Genomic DNA, 14,405 nt, shown 5'->3' with positions numbered 1-14,405 from the left:
CCAATATCAATTAATGAGAATGAAAATGTGATTAAAAACCTACTGACAAAGAAAAGCCCAGGCCCTGATAGATTCACATCAGAATTTTACAAGACATTCAGAGAAGATTTAATACCAACCCTCCTCAAACTCTTCAATGAAATTGAAAAGGAAGCAATTCTGCCTAACTCATTTCTGGAAGAAAGCATCATACTGATACCAAAGCCAGAGAAACACCCAACCAAGAAAGAGAACTACACAACAATCTCCCTAATGAATAGTGATGCAAAGATACCCAATAAGGTTCTAGTGAATAGAATGCAGCAAATTATGAAGAAAATCATATATCATGACCAAGTCAGACTCATTCCAGGAATGCAGGGTTGGTTCAATATTTGCAAATCTATAAATGTCATACGCCATCTCAATAGAGCCAAAGACAAAAACCACATGATCATCTCAATAGATGCAGAAAAAGCTTTCGATAAGGTGCAACATGCATTCATGATAAAAACTCTACAGAAAATAGGAATAGATGGTCTTTACCTTAAGCTGATCAAAGCCATCTATGAGAATCCAACAGCCAACATCATTCTAAGTGGAAAAAAATTGTAAGGTTCTACTTTAAAATTGGGAACAAGACAAGGATGTCCACTGTCACCCCTCTTGTTCAATATAGTTCTGGAACCATTAGCCAGAGCAATTACACAGAGAGAGAAATAAAAGGAATAAGGATAGGAAAGGAAGAACTAAAACGATCACTATTTGCAGATGACATGATACTTTACATGGCAGACCCCAAAAACTCCAAAGAAGACTCCATGAATTAATCAACAAATTCAGCAGTGTAGCTGGATACAAAGTTAACACCCAGAAATCCATAGCATTACTATACACAAACAAAAAACACACTGAGAGAGAAATAAAGGAAACCATACCTTTCACAATAACATCCAAGAAATTGAAATATTTAGGAATCAATCTAACAAAAGAAGGAAAAGATCTATTGAGTGAAAACTACAGTACTCTGAAAAAAGTGATTGAAGAGGATTTCAGTAAAGGGACAAATATTCCTTGCTCATGGATCAGAAGAACCAACATTGTGGAAACGGCCGTATTACCAAAATTGTTGTGCAGATTCAATGCAATTCCCATTAAACTACCACTAGGATACTTCACAGATCTAGAGCAAACATGCCTTAAATTCATCTGGAACCAGGAGAGACCCAGAATAGCAAAAGCAATCCTGGGCAACAAGGACAAGTCAGCTGGAATCACATTCCCTGACCTGAAATTATACTACAAAGCTACTGCAGTAAAATGAACCTGGTACTGGCTAAAAAACAGGCCTGAGGATCAATGGAACAGACTGGAAGAAACAGCCACAACCACAAGCACACTCAGCCACCTAATCTTTGATAAAGGGGCCAAACAAACTCACTGGAAGAATGATAGCCTCTTTAATAAATGTTGCTGGAAAAACTGGCTTGCTACCTGCCAAAGAGTGAAAATAGACCCAAGTCTATCACCATGCACCAAACTCAAGTCAAAATGGTTCACAGATCTCAATATTAAAACAGAAACACTAAATCTATTGGAAGACAAGTAGGTAAAAATCTTGAAGATGTAGGGGTAGGCAGAGAGTTCATGAACAAAAACCAAACTGTATGTGAAATACTTCAAAGAATCAACAACTGGGATCTCATCGTGCTGAAAATTTTTTGCACATCTAAAAGAAATCCTTGACAGAGTAAAGAGAAAACCCACAAAATGAGAAAAAAAATTTTTAGCTGACTCTCCCTCAGACAAAGAACTTCTATCTAGAACATAAACAATAAAAAAAATCCGCCCCCCAAATTCAAAGGCCCAATCCAAAAATGGGCAGCTGAGATGAATGCACACTTCTGAGATAAAGAAATTCAAATGGCAAATAAATATATGAAAAAATGTTCAACATCATTAGTCAGTCAAGAAATGCAAATTAAAACACCATTGAGATTTCATCTCACCCCAGTAAGAATAGCTAGCGTTAAGAAATCAACCAATAACAAATGCTGGCGAGGCTGTGGAGAAATAAGAACTCTTCTCCATTGTTCATTTGAACGCAGACTGGTGAAACTACTGAGGAAATCAGTTTGGAGATTCCTCCAAAAACTAAGTTTAGAGGTCCCATTCAATCCAGCTGTTCCCCTTCTGGGTATTTTCCCAGAAGATCTGAAAACATCATATCAAAGCGGTATATGTGCACCCATGTTCACAGCAGCACAATTTGTAATTGCTAAACTGTGGAAGCCACCTAAATGCCCATCCACTGAGGAATGGGTAAAAAAATTGTGGTACTTTTATATAATGGAATATTCCTCAGCTATAAAGAAAGATAAACTCGAGGCTTTTATAGGTAAATGGTCACAACTAGAGACCATACTCATAAGTGAAATAAATCAGACCTGCATGTATAAGCATCGTATTCTCTCAGTAGTGTAAGACCTGAAAAAGTGAGTAAAAACTAGGAGGTATGATAGACATTGTGAAACGAAAAGAAAATGTTCAAAAGTAAAAGGGCAGCTAGGTTGTGGGAAAAGTGAAGTTAAAGAAGGGGAAATTATGTAAGTATGTATATATAGCATAGCTAACATAGTTGTACTACTGTCTTCTACTGCTCTACAGAAAAGAACAGTTAATGATTACTTGTTTGATCAGTCTTGTATGTCTCTATTTGGTTTCTTGAGAAACCACTTTGAAGATATCAATAAGCAATAAAACAGCCATTGTTAATTTCCTACAAATTTGTCTGTACCTCTGTTTTGTTTTTATTGTTGTTATACTACTTTGTAAATGGATGTCTGTTTTTTAATATGTTTTCCTTCTTTTATATCTTAAAATAAATAAAAAGCAAATTTAGTAATCCAATCCAAAATGAGCATCTGAAGTGAACAGATACTTCTCAGATGAAGAAGTACAAATGACCAATAAATATATGAAAACATGCTCAATCTGGCCATTCAAGAAATGCCAATTAAAACAACACTGAGATTCCATCTCACTCCAGAAAGAATGGCCATCAACCGATAACAATCAACCAATAACAAATGCTAGTAAGGCTGTGGCAGAAAATATCCCTTCTCCATTGTTGGTGGCAGTGTAAATTGATACAACCACAATGGAAAGCAGTATGAAGATTCCTCAAAACAAATAATGTAACTAGAGGTTCCATTTGACATATTCCCCTTCTAGATATCATCCTGCCAACATCATGTTAAAAGAGGAAAAATTGAACGTTTTCTCTCTAAAGTCAGTAACAAGGCAAGAATGGTCGGTATCACTACTCCTGTTCGGTATGGTAATTGAAATAGCTGAACCATCAGTAAAGAGAAAGAAATTAAGAGTAGGTCAGAAAGAGCTGTGCCCCATGCAGACTGGAAGAGGCTGTGCCAATGACACCTAACCAACTCTAAGCCTGTGTATCATGTGCCCTGGCCAATGCCACCCACCAACTCCAAGTCAGCTCTGTATTTTGTTTGCCCTCAAATGGAGCAGCAGGGATACTGACCAACTAACAAACAACTGTGGACAAAGACAATGCCTGGGGAAAGAAGAGACAACCAGCATGCTGCCACCCACAGTGGGACAACATAGCTCTGAGTTGAGACACCTCAGCAAACTATTGCCTGGCTACAATCATCTTCCAACTGCATACAGCTCTGCATTTTACTTCCTCTTGGCGTAGGCCAGCAGAGGCATGGAATAACTGAACAACATGACATGTATGAAGCCAATGCTTGGGAAAAGATGGTAAGGCTGGAGGGCCAGCCAACCCAGGAAGAAAGTATGGACCTGGCCAGCAACTTCAGAGATTCCAGGGTTACCCTCCCCAAATGACAGTATGAGAGACAACCACCTGAGACTGATACAGGAGGTAGGGCATGGCAAAGCTGGCTGGGGAAATGAGCAAGACCTGTCAATTACAAGATTCCAGTGCAATGTGAAATTCTAGTATGTAGAACTTCTTGTGAGCTCCCACAAGATGTGGACAGCATAAAAGAAGACCAGCCATCACGGAAAGCTGCTATCATGTGTGAGTTTGAACGGTAGCCAACATTGTGTGTTTCAGATACAGAGTGTACTTTTACTTTTGCTTTTAACGTCTTTTTCTCTTTATTTCGCCCAAGTTCACTCTGCAGTGTTGGTTTCACCCATACTCACTTACCCTGCACTTTTCAAATAAATGTTTGGCACCATTTTTGGCTTGTCTCTTCCAAATCTTTGTTTGAAGCAAGAAGAATCTGGAATCCTTTTGATTGGTGAGTCACTTCTAAGGAAACTACCCCATAAAAGACTCCCACAGAGAGGGTGCAGGTTAGACGAAAATGCTGTGAAAGGTTTAACCTCAGGTCAGGAAGGATAGAGGCCCTGCCCTCTCTAGTGAGAAACCAGGCCCCACAGTGTTGATATTAAGTCCAACAGTCTGCTTAAACCTGTTTCCTGTGGCCTACATCCAGCAGCAACAAAAGGGTTCATTGTTTTTCCCATGTAGCAACATGAGCAAGAATACACCTCCGCTTGGACAGTTACCACCGTCTAGAGGGAACAGACAAAGGGGTCCCTAGCACAGGGAGGGCACCTCATCAACCCACAGGCCCTAAACATAGGTAGAGAAAATCATGACTTACTGGATTTCCAGACTGCAGACCCTGAGAAAAAAACCACTATCTCAAAAATACAAAAGAATTTTTTTCACTCAATCTTTTTAATTTTTTTAAAATTATTTCTCTTTCTTTTATTATTTTGGTAAAGTACTGGGGGATAAAGTTCTTTTTTTCTTCCCCTTTTAACTTCCCATACTTCTTTCATGCTTCTTATCTTTCTTCTATTTCCTCTCTTTAGCTCTGTTTTATTTTCCTTCTTTTGCTTGTTCTTGTCTGTGACTGTTTTCTAATATTCTTAATTTTCTTTTACTCTTCAGTAGAATCCCCTGTCTCAATTTTCTCTCCTTTTTATCCTCCATTAATGAATTTTTCAAATTTTCCTTTTTTATTCTCTATTTTCCCACTCTCTCTACCTTTAGTAGCATAACTATTAAGCTTTATAAATCATTGGAGAGCTAGTTAACTCTATGCTATTACTGTTGAATACTATTCTATTGTTACTGGAGCTAAAGTTTTTCAACTTCTTAGATATTTGCTGTAGATCAATATTTGGTTTTTCTTAATGTTTATAGTAAAATTTTATTTTTCTTTTCAATGATTTAGGTTGGTATGTTACTTGTTCATAAGAAATATCAATATCCAGTTTGTCTTCGATGCTATCACTGCTGCTGATTTTACTATTATAACAAAGGTGACATAGTTGTTGCTCTTCATTACTTTACTATGGATGTCAATATCTTTACTGCTTGTGTGACATTAACAATACTGTGGATGGACATGTATATGTATATATTGCTTCCAAATTAAGCTATTATAAATTTTGCTACTATATACATGGCACTGCCACAAAGAAAGATTAATTTGAAGCATTTGCAGGTAAGTGGATGCAACTAGAGAACATATTGTTGAGTGATATAAGTCAGACACACAAGCTCAAATACCACATGGCGTGTCTTCTATCTGAAAAACTACATATAGTGGTACCTTGGTTTATGAGTTTAACTTGTTCCACAATTCTGGGGAAGATTGCTGTGGTCATGTTTGTCACCCCATGCAGAGATTGTGAGTGGAAGTAAAATTTTTCCAAATACTTCTGTTTGTGAACCAAATTGTTTGGGGACAGAGGCATTCGTGAACTGAGGTAATGCTGTATATACAAATAAAGAGCATAACAGAAGAGAGATAAATAAGAAGTAGGCAGAAGTTCCAATAGTTTCCCAAATTACATATTTTGTTGTTTTAAAAATATTCTACATACATGTTTATTTGTCTCATTTATTTATTTTTAAACTCAAATACTGAGGTTTTAGTTTAGAAAAGAAACAATTCATACAGCAAAATCATTTGTTTTAAAAGAAAAAATATAATTACAGAGCTTGGAATGATACAGCTTCTTACTGAAAGGTAAAAGTTTTTGCATTTCATGTCCTTTTTGTTCACTGCTATCCTATGGCCAGTTGCAGGGCTAATGTGGAGCAACTTGGCTCATGTGCTGACAGAGGGTTCTGCTGCCCACTGTAGCCCATGTGCCATAGGTTCACCACCACTGCTTTATTCTGTTCTATCCACAAATCTGTTTTTCATGTACCTGTGTGTGTGTATGTTTTTGCTAATACCATTCTATTTTCAACACAGTAGCTTTGTAGTCAAGAATTGTGATGCTTCTTGCCTTGCCCTTGTTGCCCAGAATCACTTTGCTATTCTAGGTCTCTTCTGGTTCCATATGAAATTTTAAGTATGTTTTCTCTAGGTCTGCAGGGCATGCTAGTGATATTTTGAATGGGATTGCATTAAATCTGTATAACAGTTTTGGAAGTATGGCCATTCTGGCTAATTTGTTTCATTTATATTAATAATTTATTTCATTAAAAAGAAAATTTGGGTTATCAATTTGTTACTTTTTTAAGAATATTTTTGGCTTCTGTCTTGTACTGAGTAATTACTTTGAAGATAATGATACACAGTTTTAAAATATACTAATTTATAAAAAAATTACTGTGGCCCACTCCTACAGAAATGGGTTCTGGGATGAATATGCTGAAGCCTCCTCTCCCAAATAAATGGAGGTGGTTGGATTCTAAGACAAAGGAAAAGGCCAAGAGATAGCCATGCCTAGAGGGCAATGCTGAAAATCAGACGTTAACTAAAGAGACCTCCATACTAGCAACAAAAATTGCCTCTAAAATCAATCCACAAACCAAAGCACAAAAAGCAAATGTCAAAGGCCAAGAGATCTTGTAATAAAGTGTTTCAAGTCCTGAAAGAAAACAATATCTAACCTAGACTGATATTTACTGCAAAACTATCTTTCAAAATTGATGGAGAAATAAGGTATCTTTGTGACCAAGAGCACCTAAAGAATTTCAGGAAAACCAAACCAGAAGTACATAAAGTTCTGAAGGGTATTCTAGAAAGAGACAACGAAACAAACAATGTCAAAATGTCTTACAGTTTGAATACAAAGATAAGGTGATCAATTACATAGTAGGGAAAGAAAGGGAATCAGCAATGACAGGAATAAGTCAATAACCAGCAGTAATAACTCTGAATATGAATGGTCTCAATTGTCTAATCAATAGACATAGATTTTCAGAATGGACCAGAGAAAATCCAACAATATCCTCTATATGAGAAACACATTTAACACAAAAAGGAAATCCATAGACTACAACTCAAAGAATTAAAAATGATATTCCATGCAAAAGGAACACTCCAATAAGGTGTAGCTACCTTATTTTCAGACAGAGGGGTCGTCAAGCTGAAAGTGAATTAAAAGAGACAAAGAACGTCACTGTGTATTGCTTAAGGGGAAAATTCAAGCTGAAGAGATTACAATTATTAACATAGATGTAACAAATAACAGCACACCTAACTTCATAAAAACAAGTACTATTGAACATAAAAGATCAGACAAACACCAACATAAATATAAGGAGGGAAATTCATTACCTTAATATTCATAATTTGATCAATGAGACAAAATATCAACAAAAAATGCCAGAGTTTAACCAAACTTTTCAACAAATGAATTTAATAGATATTTATACAGTGTTCTACCCAACAACAACAGTATGCACATTGTTTTCAGGGTTATAGGAGACTGTCTCCAAAACAGAACATCTACTAGACAGTAAAGCATGCTTAAGTAATTGCAAAGAATCAAAATTATACCATGCATACCATCAGATCATAGAATGATGAAACCACAAATCAGTGGCACAACAGCCAGTGATATAGTTCAGGGCACAGTGGCTGCCTGGCAAGCACAAGGTCCTGACTTTGATTTGTGGTACAAAAAAATGACAAAACAAACCACAAAAATTATGCAAATGCATGGAAATTAAACAGTACCTTCTTAAATGAATTACAGAAGAAAATAGACAGCATGTAGGATCAAACAATAATGCTAATATATACTAGAATTCAGGCTACACAATGAAATCAGTCCTGAGAGGAAATTTATAGCTGTGAAAGCCCACATCACAAAACAGAACAAACACAAATAAATAACCTAATGATGCATTTGAAGGTCCTAGAAAAAAAAGAACAATCCAAATCCAAGCATACTATACAGAAAGAAATTATTAAGTTTTTTTTTGTTGTTGTTTTTTGGGGTTTTTTTGGTACCGGGAATTGAATTCATGACTTCAGGTTTGCCAGGCAAGTGCTTATGCTGCTGAGCTATATCCCTGGCAAGAAATTATAATGATCAGAGCACAAATGAATAAAATTGAAACAAAAAAGAAACAGTACAAAGAATCAATGAATTGAAGGGCTGACTCCACAAATGAATAAACAAAATAGACAAATGCTTAGCCAATAGTATCCAAAAAAAGAAAGTAAGGAAAAAACCCAAGTCAATGCAATTAGAAAAAAAAAAAACATGAAATGACAGTGGACATTACTGAAATAAGAAAAGATTAATAACTACTCTATTAACCTGTATGCTAATAAACTGAAGAATTAAAAATAAATGGATGGATTCCTAAATATAAAATGCATTGCCAAAACTAAACAAAAAAGATATAAAAAGTTTGAATAATGCAATAGTAGACAATGAAATAGAAGCAGTAATAAAAACACTACCAACTAAAATAAGGACCGGTCTGGTTGGATTCACTACCAAATTGTACAATAACACGAGGAAAGATCTAACGCGAACGCTTCTCAAGATTTTAACGAAACTGAAAAGCAAGGAATACTGAGTCATTTCTGCAAGATAGCATTATCCTGATTTCAAAACCAAAAAAGGGCATGTGTGGTGCTGTATGACTGTAATTGTATGTTAAGGTTTCGGGTTTATCCTTATAAGGGGAAACAATATAGTACAGGACATATATTTCATAAGATTATTTATAATAGTCACCCAAAGAATGATATACAAGAGAGTGCAGGAAATCTGTCCACACACGAAGACCAAGGAATCCAGCTAAGGGACTAGAGCTCATAACAATGCCTCCCACAAGTCCAGCTGGAGGCCCAGAGCCCATGACAATATCTCATGCAATCCTGTTTCACGGATCTGTGCTGGGAAGGACCAAAGGTCAGTGGTGGAATCTAGAAAGTCTGTGCCAGCAGGATGAAGGATCTGTGCTAGCAGGCTGAGGATTCTGCACTAGAGCCAGGAAGCAATGCTCAGAAGAACCAGAGCTCCCCTGAAAAGTACCACAGCCATCCTCAGCAACAGTGAGGTTCTGAGCTCCTCCAATGGTGAAGACAGCTGAGTTCCCATCAGGAAAGCCAATGCAACAAGCTTCTTCAGCAGACTGACCTATTCACCTTCTTCCCCTCCAGAGCCAGGAAGCGATGCTCAAAGTGAGGACCAGAGCTCCCCCAATGTGAACCGAAGCTATTCTCAGTGCCAACAAGGTCCCAAACTCTTCAAAGGATGAAAACAGCCAAGTTCATCAGGACAGCCAGCATGAGAAGCTCCTCTAACAGAACCAACAGCTTCTTGCAGCTTCCACCAGCTCCCAACAGGCATTCTCTGCTCCCGATAGCCTCCCTTTTTCTTCTCCAGTTCTGCCTCTTATGCTGCTGGCAACAATCCCCAGGTGGGCCAACCACACCCAGCACCACACTTACTCAATTCAGCTGGGGATTATAAGTTGACCACCAGTTGTCAATCCACTACACTGTAGTTCTCAGAAAGCTGAGTCAGGAGGATCACCATGTCTTTGAGGCCAGTATGTGCTACATAGTGAGTTCTAGGCCAGCCTGAACTATATAGGAGACAATGTCTCGAAAAATAAACAAACAAGCCAAAATCAGAAAAAGATCCTATCAAGAAAAGAAATAAAAGCCAATCACTTTAATGAATGTAGATGCAAAAATCCTCAACAAGATACTGGCAAACAAACAAAATGCAACAATTAAACAAGATCATACACTGTGACCAAGTAAGTTTCATCCTAAGGTTGCAAGGACAATTCAAAATAGGCATGACAATAAATACAATTCACCACATAAACAATAGCAAGAACAAAAATCACATGATCTCAATAGATTCAGAAAATTTTTTGAAAAAATCCAACATCCATCTATTGTAAAAAAAGAAAAACCCTAAAGAAAATATATACATAAGGACCTTATCTCAATTTAATAAAAGGTATTTATGACTAACTAATGCAAACATCATATTAAATGGGGAAAAGCTAAAAGCTTTCCTTCTACAATGAGTAACATCACAAGGATGTCCACAATTACTATTCATATTCAATGTAGTACTCACAATATTAGCTACAGCAATTAGGCATATAAAAAATAAAATGATATGTATGGGTAGGGAAAAAGTCAAATTATCATTATTTCCAGATAGCATGATCCCCTATGCAAAATACCAAAGAAATCCACCAAAAGATTTCTGGAATTAGTAACCAAATTCAGCAAAGTAGAAGAATACAAAATCAACACAGAAAAATTAATAGTGTTCCTGTAGCAAAATGATTTCAATAAGAATGAAATTAGGAGAATAATACCATTCACAATGGGACTGAGAATAATTAAATACTTTAGAATTTACCTAACCAAGGAAATAAAATTCCATTGCGATGAACATTATGGTACTCTGAAAAAGGAGAAAAAAATGCCCATCAGAAAATGAAAAGATATTCCCTGTTCCTGGATACACAAAACCAGTAGGGTCAAAATGACCATATTACTGGGCATAGTGGCACACACCTGTAATTCCAGCACTCAGGAGGCTGCAGTACAAGGATTGTCATGAGTTTGAGGCCAGCCTAGGCTACATAGTGAGTTCAAGGTCAGTCTGATCTGCATAGCAACAGCTCGTCTCAAAATATAATGGAGACCACTATATAGCAGGCCTGAAAAGGATTTAATATTAATCAATTGGTTTTCCATGTTTACTTGTGAGTCACTACTCTCTACTGAGTCTGTAATGGTGAGTGAAGCCATGAGGCCTCAAAGGACAAGACAAGGCCACAGCTGAGGACTTTTGGCTCCAACTTCAGTTAACTAAAAAGAGGCTATAGCTGCAGGCATCTCACTCCTGCAGTGAAGGCCTTCCTGGAGTTAACATAGTTCTTCTAAATTAACATAAGTATTACTCGGAGAATTCCATAAAGGGTTTCCCAAGTCCTGCCTAGATTCCTACATTTTCTTCAGTATTCCCTTCCTTTATTTAAAGACCTAATAAATAAGGGCAGCCCAGGGAAGTCAGAGTCAACTCAGAGAGCCTGAACTTAGTAATAGAGTTGAATTTAGTAATAGAGTTGGACCCTCCTGGAGCCCTAATATCATTTCAATTGTCTCATTTATTTAAGCCTTCACCATCCACTCATTTGGGAGATTGTAAACCTGAGCAGCCTGCAATAACTAAGAGTTATTAACCTGATTTTAAAAACACACAAAAAGGAGGCAGGGGCCATATTTCCAAAACCAATATATAGATTTAATTCACTTTCAATAAAAATACCAGTAGGATACTTCCTAGAACTGGAAAAAAGTCCTAAAATTCATATCAAGTCAGAAATATCTAGAATAGCAAAAGCAATCCTCAGTAACAAGAGCAAAGCAGGAGGCATCACTATCTTGGGTTTGAAGTTATATTACAAAACTACAGTGATAAAAGCAGTATGGTACTGACACAAAAATAGATATGTGGATCAATAGAACAGAATAGAAGATGCAGAAGCAGTCCCAAGCACATTCAACTGTTTGTTCTTTGACAAAGTGTCCAAAAATGTACACTGGAAGAAAGATAGCCTCTTTACTAAATGGTGCTGGGAAAATGGTCTATGCACATGGAGAAGATTAAATCTAGACCCATACATCTATGTAATAAACCAAAATAAAAACAGATCAAAGATCTACGTGTTAAAACTGAAATGATCTGTTAGAAGACAAAAACAGGTAAAACTCCTGAAGTCATAGGCATAGGCAAAGACATTCTGAACAAAAAACTAATTGCAAAGGAAATAGTATCAATAATCAACAAATGGAATCATATCAAATTAAAAGTCTTTGCAGAGCAAAAGAAACAACCAACAGAATGAAGAGATAACTTCCAGAATAGGAGAATTTTCTGTCAAAGTTTCTAATATCTAGAATATATTAATAACTCAAATGAGCAGAGCTCTCAAAATAAAAAACCCAATCAAAAAATGGGCAATGGAAACAGAGACTTTTCAAAAAAAGCAGTGCAAATGGGGCTCTGCCTCCCACCACCATCTCAGTACATGCCCAACCTTCCGGGAAAGGTCAGTCCCCTCAGTGAGCTACTGGGAGAGATTAGACTCAGTGCTCCACCTTCCACCACCCTCATGGGACATGTCTGACCTCCCAGAAAAAGAATCTCACTATGATAAGTGAGCCATATGGAACTCAAATTAGTCATAACCAAAATAAATCTACATCCAGATATAATTAAGATGCCAGGAATTCAGCAAAAGAACAGAATATTAAAAGTTGTTACAGAGACAAAAAGATCATCCATAAAGGAAAACCCATTACAAAATGGCAGATTTCTCAACACAAACCAACATGTCAAAAAGGGCTTACAGTGAAGTATTTCAGGTCCTGAAAGAAAACAATTTTCAACCCAGATTGATGTAGCCTGCAAAACTATCCTTCAAAATTATTGGAGAAATAAAATATTTCCAAGACAAAGAACAATGAAGATATTCATGAACAAATAATACTAAATTCATGAACAAAGAATACTAAAAGATACTCTAGAAAGAGATAAAAATGACCACAATTCCAAGGAACAACAGAAAGAAACCACCAAGCAGGGCAATCAATTAAACACAAGGAAAAAGTCAGGAACCAAAACCTGAAAAATAATGACAAAGATAAGCCAATACATATCAGTTATAACCATTAATGTAAAAGACCTCAATTCACCAATCAAAAGAAGCAGACTGGCAGAGTGAATCAATAAACAAAATCCAACAATATGCTGTATACAAGAAACACATTTAACCCCAAAGGAAATTCATAGACTGAAAGTCAAAGGATGAAAAACATGACAAGAACCCAGAAAAAAGCTAGGGTAGCTACTCTGTTTGCAGACAATATGTACTTCAAACCAAGAATGGTCAAAAGAGATAAAGAAAGTCACCAAGTACTTGTCAGGGGAAAATTTCAAGAGGAAGAGATAACAATCATAAATATGCATGCACCAAGTATGGGAGCACACAATATCTAAGACAAATCTTAACAGACATGAAAAACCAAATAACCAATAACACAATTGTAATGTGAGAACTTCACACCCCATTGACACAAAGAGATAGATCAACGAGACAAAAAATCAGCAAAAATAATAGAACTGAACAAAACTTGTGAACAAATGTACTTAGTGCACATTTACATAGTTTTCCACCCAATAACATCAGACTAAACATTCTTCTCAGGTACACAGGGGATGTACTCTAAAATAGAACACATACTAGCACATACAACATGCTTAAGTAAATTCAAAGGAACTGAAATTGCCCATACATATTATCTGACCATAGTGCAATGAAATTATAAATAAATGACAAAAGGATCCACAAAAATTCCATAAAAACGTGGAAATTAAATAACACCCTCCTGAACAACCAATGCATCACAGATAAAATTAAAGAAGAAATTAAATAATATCAATAATCAAATGAAAATGTAAATACAACTTACTGGAATCTGTGGAATGCAATGAAAGCAGTCCTCAGAGGGAGATTTATAGCAGTGAACTCACACATAACCAAAACAGAGTGAGAACAAATAGCCTCATGCTACACCTCAGACGTCTAGAAATAGAAGAGCAAGTCAAGCCCAAAGCCCAAATAACCAAGGAAAGCTTAAAGATCAGGGCAGAAATCAACACAATAGAGATGAAGAAAAGAATACAAAGAATTAATGTATCAAAGAGTTGGTTCTTTGAAAGAATAAACAAAACAGATAAACTCCTAGCCAACCTTATCAAAAAAAGAAAAGAAAAAACTCAAATTCATGCAATAAGAACAAAAAGGATGAAATTACTACAGATCCTATAGAAACTCTGAAAATTATCAATACCTACTTCAAAAATCTTCACTCTCATAAGATGGAAAATGGAGAAGAAATGGACAGATTCCTAGATACATATGAATTACCAAAGCTGAATCAAAAAAATATAAAAATTCTGAGTAACCTAATATCAGTTAATGAAATAGAAAGCATGATTAAAAACTTACCAAGAAGGGCTGGGGATTTAGCTCAGCGACAAAGCGCCTGCCTGGCAAGCGCAAGGTCATGAGTTCGGTTCCCGGTACTGGAGAAAAAGCCAAAAAA

This window comes from Chinchilla lanigera, unplaced genomic scaffold, assembly GCF_000276665.1.
Source record: "Chinchilla lanigera isolate Chin_1 unplaced genomic scaffold, ChiLan1.0 scaffold00072, whole genome shotgun sequence".
Lineage (NCBI taxonomy): Eukaryota > Metazoa > Chordata > Mammalia > Rodentia > Chinchillidae > Chinchilla > Chinchilla lanigera.
Note: the sequence above shows the minus strand (reverse complement) of the source record.